The sequence below is a fragment of the Lactuca virosa genome, chromosome 8, assembly GCF_052849685.1.
Source record: "Lactuca virosa cultivar CGN04683 chromosome 8, Lactuca_virosa_CGN04683_v6, whole genome shotgun sequence".
Lineage (NCBI taxonomy): Eukaryota > Viridiplantae > Streptophyta > Magnoliopsida > Asterales > Asteraceae > Lactuca > Lactuca virosa.
Genome location: NC_136433.1, coordinates 344,212,688 through 344,222,324, shown reverse-complemented (window position 1 = coordinate 344,222,324; position 9,637 = coordinate 344,212,688).

Sequence of the window (9,637 nt, the reverse complement as noted above, 5' to 3'; positions counted from 1 at the left end):
AAAACCGCTTACAATTCTGAACTTCTAACTACTTCTATTGATTCTACAGGAACAACCACTGAAGGAACTCCACAAACAAACCGAAATGATGCAGATCAATTCGAGGGGGAACCACCTACACATACTTCCTCTTTGGAACAAACACCAAATCCTCCTTTGAACACCCAATCCCCAAATAGCCAAAACAATCCCGATGCATCATTTATGGGGGAACCTTCAAACCTATTCCAAGATGAAACACTCGGAGAAGAACAATGGGATACTGAAATTCCAATTATTATAGCGGAAGAGAATCGCTTAATAAAGTGGACCAGAAACCATCCTACAAACCAAATCATCGGAGATCCCAACTCAGGCATTCAGACTAGAGCCGCAACTTCTAATGATTGTTTATTTGGAGCCTTCTTATCCATGACTGAACCCAAAACCATACATTCTGCTCTCAAAGATTCAGACTGGGTAAAAGCTATGCAAGAAGAGCTAGCAGAATTTGAAAGAAATGATGTGTGGAATCTTGTTCCTACCCCACCCGATGTTACTGTTATAGGTTCAAGATGGGTATACAGAAACAAGACTGACGATCAAGGAATCGTTTGTCGAAACAAGGCACGTCTTGTAGTCAAAGGATATTCACAACAAGAAGGATTCGACTACGATGAAACATATGCTCCAGTTGCCAGAATTGAAGCAATTCGCATCTTTCTTGCATATGCTGCACATAAGAACTTCAAAGTATTCCAAATGGATGTTAAATGTGCATTCCTACATGGAGAGATAGATCGCAACATATACATCCAACAACCACCAGGTTTTGAAGATCCCAAATTTCCTGATCACAGCTTTAAATTGCAGAAAGCTGTCTATGGCTTGAAACAAGCACCCCGAGCCTGGTATGCCACGTTGTCAACCTTTGTCGAAGAATCAGGTTTTAAAAGAGGTTCAATCGATCAAACCCTCTTTCGTAAAATCTTTAATAAACATCTTTTAATCGTACAAATATATGTTGATGACATTATTTTCGGTTCTACTGATGAATCTTTGAGTATTAAGTTTGCAGATCTAATGAAGAGCAAATTTGAAATGAGCATGATTGGGGAGATGACTACTTTTCTCGGACTTCAAATCAAACAGTCAACTGATGGCATTTTCATCAACCAAGAGAATTATGTCAAAAACCTACTCACTCGCTTTTCAATGGACAAATCCAATACCGCAAAAACCCCAATGGCTTTTGGATGCAAAATCGATGCAGACTTAAATGGCAAACCTGTTGATCAGAAAAGATATCGTGGAATGATCGGATCACTCTTATACCTCACTGCCAGCAGACCTGACATCATGTTTTCCACATGTGTCTGTGCCAGATACCAAGCAAATCCTATGGAATCCCATGTAGTTGTTGTGAAACGCATCTTCAAATACCTAAAAGGCACTCCCAAACTTGGCCTTTGGTATCCAGCTAAATCCGATTTTCAGCTGAACGCTTTCACCGACTCAGACTACGGAGGATGCAAGTTAGATAGAAAGAGTACATTTGGTAGCTGTCAATTCCTAGGAGGTAGACTAGTGAGTTGGACTTCAAAGAAACAGACTTGTGTATCCACATCAACAGTAGAAGCTGAATACGTCGCTGCCGCCGGCTGTTGTTCACAAGTCATATGGATGCTAACTCAACTGCGTGACTATGGCTTCAAAATTTCACAAATTCCCATATATTGTGACTCAACCAGTGCAATTGCCATTTCTCACAATCCCGTTCACCATTCCATGACAAAGCACATCGACATTCGATATCATTTCATCAAAGACAACATTCAAAAGGGTCATATCGAATTGCACTTCATCAACACCGAAGATCAAATTTCCGATGTCTTCACTAAGGCTCTCGATGAAACAAAGTTTCAATACTTCCTAGGCCGTCTAGGAATGTTAAATCCAGATAACATCCATCCTTAAACTTTTACTTTTTGTTTGTACAAAAGTGTGTTTACTTTCATTCAAAAAATTCAAAAACAATTGAAAATTGCCTTCCTTTCAAAAATACAAAAAACATTCAAATAACCAATATTTCCAAAAACATTCAGAAAAACAAATCTTCAAAAAAAGACTTGCCATAATAAGCTTTTATAGAACCTTGTGATTAATCGTCTCTTGACTTAATTTTCAGATGCTTATGCTCGATGAAGATTTTATGTCATATATATATATATATATATATATATATGCTAGAGTTGGGTATCTTTTTCAAATATACTTATTAATATATATATATATATATATATATATATATATATATATATATATATATATATATATATATGCTAGAGTAAGCTTTATAATATATATTCATTGAAAAATACAAATATGATCTATATATTTATAATATATATTGATTGAAAAATACAAATATGCTAGAGTAAGCTTTAGAATATATATTGATTGAAAAATACAAATATGATCTATATATTCACCAAAAATTAAAATATAACAAACAGAATTTCAAAAAGGAACTATGATTGCATACCTTGCACCAAAAAATGCCCTTTAATCCTTAATGCCCAGATCTAACTCATGTGTGTGGCATATGTCCTTCAATAAAAAAATTAAAAAAAAAACAAATTAAATCAGATTATAATCGTTTCATCTTCTAAATTTTGAAATTTAAAAAAAAAAATTGTTATCCTGAGTAATATTCCAAAGTGTTGGAGCAGCAGCTGTAGTTTGAAAAAGTTTGAATACAGATCCTTCATCTTACTTATTTGTTACCTAAAAGAAGCATGAGAAAATAAGTTAGATAACTTAATCTAGTGAAAAATAAGTAGCTTTTGTCACATAGCCTGTCAAATTTCTTGGAAAACATGTTCATATTCCTACAAAACAATCAACATCAAAAGCATTCCTAATCATGAAATTTATGAGATCATCCATGAGATTTTGCTAATTCATCAACTCTTTTTATATTTTATTATTAAATTATCACAAGCTCCTTGTCTTTTTCAATGTGCTTACACTTCCTTGGGATGTTGATGAAAGGCATGAGTTATGTAGAGGAATGGTTGAATTTGTTGCTACAAGAGAATTCTCCGAGTAAGTTTATGTTTTTTTGCAAAAACTATACAACTTTTAATCTTTCAAGTTCATGTATTATTTGATTCATAGTAATAATATGATAAGTGCACAAGGGTCCTTAAACACTTGTGGGAATTGCTACACTTGACTCAACCATTGATTTTTACAATCTGAAACACAGATTGCAACAGGTTATCAAAAAAACTTTTTAACTTTCAAAACAATGAATTAGTTATGTGAAGATGTATGTGCTCATGTTCTTTTGCATTTTTAATTGCAAACACCAGAAACCCCAAAATTAAAATCTGTTTTACTTGTATTGATTCTATTCAATCAAGTGTACAAACAAACAGGGGAGAGGGGATTGGGAGAAAAACATTCAAGAATGTGATTGTTATCAAGGGAATAGTGATGCAAAACAGGTCAAAGGATATCAATTTCATGTTACATCTCACAAATTACAACTTTTAGGGATGAGGATTTGACAAATAACAGAGATCATCAGTTACTTTTTTTAATTAATGAGGTGAATATTTGTGTTAAGATTATAAGAGCAACTTAGAAGCAGAAAACCAAGGGCTAATTTTGTCATTTGGTTGTGAGCTCCAACACAACCTAAAAGACTTGCAGAAAGTTGTTTTAAGTTCAGTTTTACAACATCAACAATACATGAGATGCAATCAAATCATCATCAAATGCAGAAATGCCATTAGTTGTGATAACAAAATGCGGAAAAGAAAATTGGTGGGGCATTATATCTGGTATACTTCTCATCTCTGCTTTCTAATATTATAAGTTATTTATTTTTGTTTCTGAAATATTCACCTTTTCTTTTTCTTTTCAATCTACTTTCTACCTTCTAGAGGTGATAGTTTGTGATTGGTTGCAATTTTCAGCATTATGTCACTGACAAATTTCTGGAAGTCTCCGGGACCGTGTAGAAAATATTGGAACGATAAAAAGAATACACGACGAGTCTCTAGAGTGATCAAGAACACTCTATGAGACCCTTGAAGATGCTAGAATATTGTAGATGATCATGGAACAAGATGGAACGGACCGGAATAATCAAGAAGATGCTAGAATAATTCGGAAGACCTTAGAACGATCCAGAACACACTAGATCATATAAGAACAACTTAGATAATACGGGAACGTCCTAGAAATCTCTAGGACATCATAGACAAGTATGGAATATTCTAGAGTCTTGTAAATATCATATATATAGTTAGAAGAGTCTAGATTAGTCAAGAAATATCACGCTCTAGAACCTTCCGTTGAGGAGGTGTAAGAACCCTATAAATAGGGGTAGAGTTATTTGTAGCAAATCATCGAGAAGTTGTTGTAATCTCTTGAGTTCTTATAATACAAGCACTATTTGTATTATTGAAGTGTTAGTCTCTTGCTTTCCAATTTCGTTAATACATCTAAGATCGTCGAAGTAGCCTAACTTAGTTGAAGAAAGACTAAGTGGCACACGAGATAGACTAGTCGTAAGAGTGATCCCGTGACAATTAGGTGATCTTGAAATTTTTGAAGAAAGCACTGCAATGAGGTATGTATATGCTACATTGAGGGATTGTATTGAGAAACTTACAGTTGTTAGGTTTGGAACGGATGACGTCGCTTTAGTTAATGTGTTGGGCCACACCTTTCTAGAACCGGACGCCATAAGCCTAAGACATCGGAATATGCCAACGGCGATGCAGACACAAACATCTTAAACGAACATTAATCACAAATATTTATTTAATCGTGTTTCATTTCACAAAACTAAAATCGCATACAAAATTATCGATCAATCGATTTAGCATATACAAAATTATCAATCAACCTAGCATATACAAAACTTACCAATTCAATTCAAATTACACATTATTTATTTACTTAGTATCAATTTAGTTACTGAATCACCTGTAGCATCCTAGCAACAATCAAATGATCCTGAAATCGAATTGAATATGAATCAACAATTGATTTTAATTTAATTAAAGCAGATAGAACGGAAAACCTACCGGTTAAGTACTCTGGCTCTGGCCGGATTTGCAGTAGTCAAGGCTTTAACGAACACTGTGTATGCATAAGCTATGATAAAGGCCGCCAGAAAATAACTTCCTCCGAAAACAAGCCACTGGATCCATTCCTCTTTCGTCTCTACTGCAGCATTGACTTCAAATAAAATCACAATGGACATCAAACAAGTTCCGATGAATATGAAATCGTAACACATTCTATGTCACATGATGTTGCTTCTTATGGTGATGGAGCTACAAGCGTTCAACAATTTAAGTCCTAATTGTATCACGATCGTCAGTATCGAGGTAACGAAGCCGATTACAACCATCAGGTTGATAAATGGATGCTTCACATCGCGATATTTCGATCCAACTGTGCTAACCCCAAACAGAAAATCGGCAGAGGTAAGAGCGCCATCGCCGGCGAGAACTTCAGGTGCTACATTCATTGCATCTGGCGCCGCTATCTCCGGCACTCCACGCCATCGCCGACGGCAGAAGCAAACCAGCAAGCAGACGTGGCCCAACATTTCAAACAACCACCACATTTTTTTCTTTGCAAAACTCACAACAATAACCTCCGCGCAAATACATATTTAACGATATATATAAGTCTATTCGGTGGTCGTATTAAAAGCATGTATCGAAGCATTTACCTTTTTTTAAACAAAATTGGCACCTGTACTTAGCTTAAAATTACTATTTTAATCCAAAAAGGTTTGGACACCATTCGGTCCAAAAATTTTATTTTGTTGCGTGGTAGGTCAAAAAATTTTAAATCTTTTTATAATTACGGATTTGTCCATTATTATTTTATTTTTCAATCTTCTTTTATTACAACAATTAAAAAAACAAAAATAATATATATATATATATATATATATATATATATATAGAAAGTGAATATACATTACAGCCCTACCTGAGTTTAAGCTTAGGTAGTAAACCACATGAAACTATATCGTTTTATCAACTAAAGATTATGATTAAAGGATTCACGATTAACACTTGAATCGGCAGATGCACGATTTAAGCAATAACTTTGATAAGGAAGCAAAAATATTGATTATCTTCGATCTTCATGCTGATGGATAACAGTAATGTTCAATGGGGTGAACTAATAAATGATAATGAAGGAAAGAAAATGTGAATGGTTAAACAATAATGGAGGAAAGAAATGATATGTGAGATAGTATATTTACCAAATGAAAAATCGAATCGGGTTTATTTACTAAGTTAAAACGACACAGTTAAAACATGTTGATAACACTAAAATCACCAACAAAAAACACACTCGATTTTCTGACAATTCTTTTCAATCCCCATGAACACTCCTATTAGGGTTTTTAACTTCATCCCCCATCATCTTCGCTGATATTGTCATATTTATACATATATTTAGGCAATATTTTAATATTTTTTAAGTAATATTTTGGTTAATTGCAAAGATAGTTGGTACTTATTGAATTAAATTTTGTTTTGAAGCCAGAAGTGGACAATCTTGGTGAACAAGGACCAGTGTCACACCCCCAAACCGGAACGACGGAAACGTTCGGGGGTGGAGGACGTCATGTACAATATCACAACAATTGCATCATAGTAATCAAAGCAAACACAACCATTACATTGAATATATATATATATATATATATATATATATATATATATATATAAGTATTTACATCTGTTTGATACATAGTTTGTATGACATCAAAAGTATAACAAAAGTATAAAAGACGAGACACTATAAGCTCCGTCTTCACAAAAGCCTGCGGGAGTACCTGCCTACTGATTCCCTGAGAATACAAGCGGTTTTGAAAGAGTATCAGCATTAAAGCTGGTGAGTTCATAAGTATGTTTTTGTATGGAAAACCTGTCTGTGAATCTGTAAAATGTTGGCATGTTCTCAAGAAAATCTAGTTTTTCTCTAGTATTGAAAAGTAGTCTTAAACCCTAAGACCAAAGTGTATGTTCGTTACTGTGTTCTTGTAGTTGTATATGAAAGTGTTAGTTTATATGCCTGGATACCACCAGTGGAATTGTATAGTATTGTTTTGTATGAAAACAATGGTAGGAAATCCCTGGCCATCACCAATAATGTATAATGTATTCCGTGTGAAAGCCCTAGCTACCACCAGTATGTATAATATGTTCTTGTATGAGAACCCCGGAATCCACCAGTATGTATAGTAGTTCTATTAATTTAAAATAAAACTAATTGAAGTTGTTTACCATTCATACATTAATCGTATTATTTAGTACCAAATTATGAGTTGATATAACCATACTTGACCATCGAATTGCCCGAACGACGTTCTTCAGGCGTCGGAATCGAAATGACTTTGTCACCCATGCCTGTCGGCCTAACTGTAGCTAACAGTTGCGGTGCGGGATTGTCAGTCCCGTATAGATCGATACGCAAACCCACATTCTCCCTCCAGGAGACTCTGGATGTCAGGACTTTTGTTAGTGCTTAGGTAAGTACGCAAAGATGCTCACTCATAAAATGCTATACTAACGATTAAGTGTAGAATAAAATGAATCCTCTGAATTTAAAAGACTGTTTGTATAATCCATAACTAATATAGTTTATATGTTTATTCACATTGTATCTACGTTTCGTACATTGATAATGTAATTGTTCCGTAAACTATACATTTATAGTTTATATGCTTGTTAATGTATAAACTCTAGAATCGATAAAACCGTGTGTGGAATCCCAAACTATACCTACTATAGTTTGCATGTATGTTATGTATTCAATTCGTGTATTATACTGAAAACTTTGCAATTCAGGTTGTATGTTGAAAACTTGCCTTATGCTCAGCATATTACAAAAGGGATAAAATATCTAAGTGTTTTATAAAATGTAATGATCTCTTGATTTTATCGTTTGCATAAGTTATAATCCTGTTAAAAATCCTTTATATAAAATCACAAGATTTCTTTGTGTTTTGCTTGTATTCCCCCCTGAAAACGTTAAAAGCAGTAAAAGTGTAGGCGTATGAACTCACTGTTGGTTGTGTGTATGTGCTAGACGGCGAGACTGGAAAGATGACCCTTGAGTTGTTGTACGCGGAATTAACGGAATCCTAACAACAATTAAACACATAATTGTATTTTAATTAGCGAAACCATTAATTAAAGTGTTAGAAAACACTTGCTTTTGGTTTAGGAATGTTACCGAGACTTGTGTTTGTGGAAAACGAGGGTTTGTGGACAAGGTTCACGGCTCAAGGCCGTTTGCAGTCGTGAACTGAGTTTGCGGCCGTGAACGGTTTTCGGTTGTGAATGGTTTGTGGCCTTTGAAGATTTGAAGGTTGTTCTTGGTGTTCTTGAGGGAAAACTTGAAGATTTGAAGGTTCGATCTTGATGATTTGAATGTTCTTGGGAGAGATTTGAGAGAGTTTTTGGGTGAAAAAGATGAAAAATAAGGAATCTCTCAGGGAAAAACTTATATATCGGCTGGGTTTAGGGTCTTGAACGGGTTTGCGGCCGTAAACACTGGGCTGAACGATTTTTGCTGATTTTTCGAATGAAACTGGATTTTTCGAGTGTTTTTGGTTCCTAAAACTTATATAAATTTTATTTATATATATTAGATTATTTCCTAACCCACAAGAGCTTAATCGAATAAACAAAATTCGACATTTTATTTAACGGAGATTGACTTTTGTTGACTAGAAAGTATCGGGTTGTCACATCATCCCCCCGATAAAGGGAATTTCGTCCCGAAATTCTATAATGAATAAAAAAATGGACTAGGGAAAGAGATGTGGATACTTATGTTGCATCTGGTCTTCTCGCTCCCAAGTGAATTCAGGTCCCCGCTTGGCATTCCAGCGAACCTTCACTATCGAGATGCGACTTTGTTTTGTTCGTTTGACTTCCCTATCCATGATTTCGACTGGCTCTTCCACGAGGTTAAGACTCTCGTTGATCTCGATTTCATCGAGTGGAATTACAAGAGTCTCGTCGGATAGACACTTCTTAAGATTTGACACGTTGAAGACGGGATGAATGTTGCTAAGCTCTTGGGGTAAACGGAGTTTGTAAGCTACGGGACCGATCCTAGCAAGGATCTCAAATGGCCCGATGTATCTTGGATTCAGCTTTCCACGCTTTCCGAAGCGTATCATGCCCTTCCAGGGTGAGACCTTCAACAGTACGCGGTCACCAACCTAGAATTCCAAGGGTTTTCGTTTTTTATCGGCATAGCTCTTTTGTCTATCTCTCGAGGCTTTTAGTCGTTCTTGGATCTGTACAATCTTTTCGGTGGTTTCTCGGATGATTTCTGGGCCAGTGAGAGTGTTATCGGGGACTTGACCTCTAGCTAGCTGCGTGTCACCCAACTCAGCCCAACACAGAGGGGATCTGCACTTACGGCCATAGAGGGCTTCGAATGGAGCAGCCTTAATACTAGTGTGATAGTTGTTGTTGTATGAAAACTCAACTAGTGGCAAATGGGTATACCATGACTTGCCAAAGTCGATAACGCATGCTCTCAGCATGTCTTCAAGGGTTTGTATGGTTCTCTCACTCTGCCCGTCTGT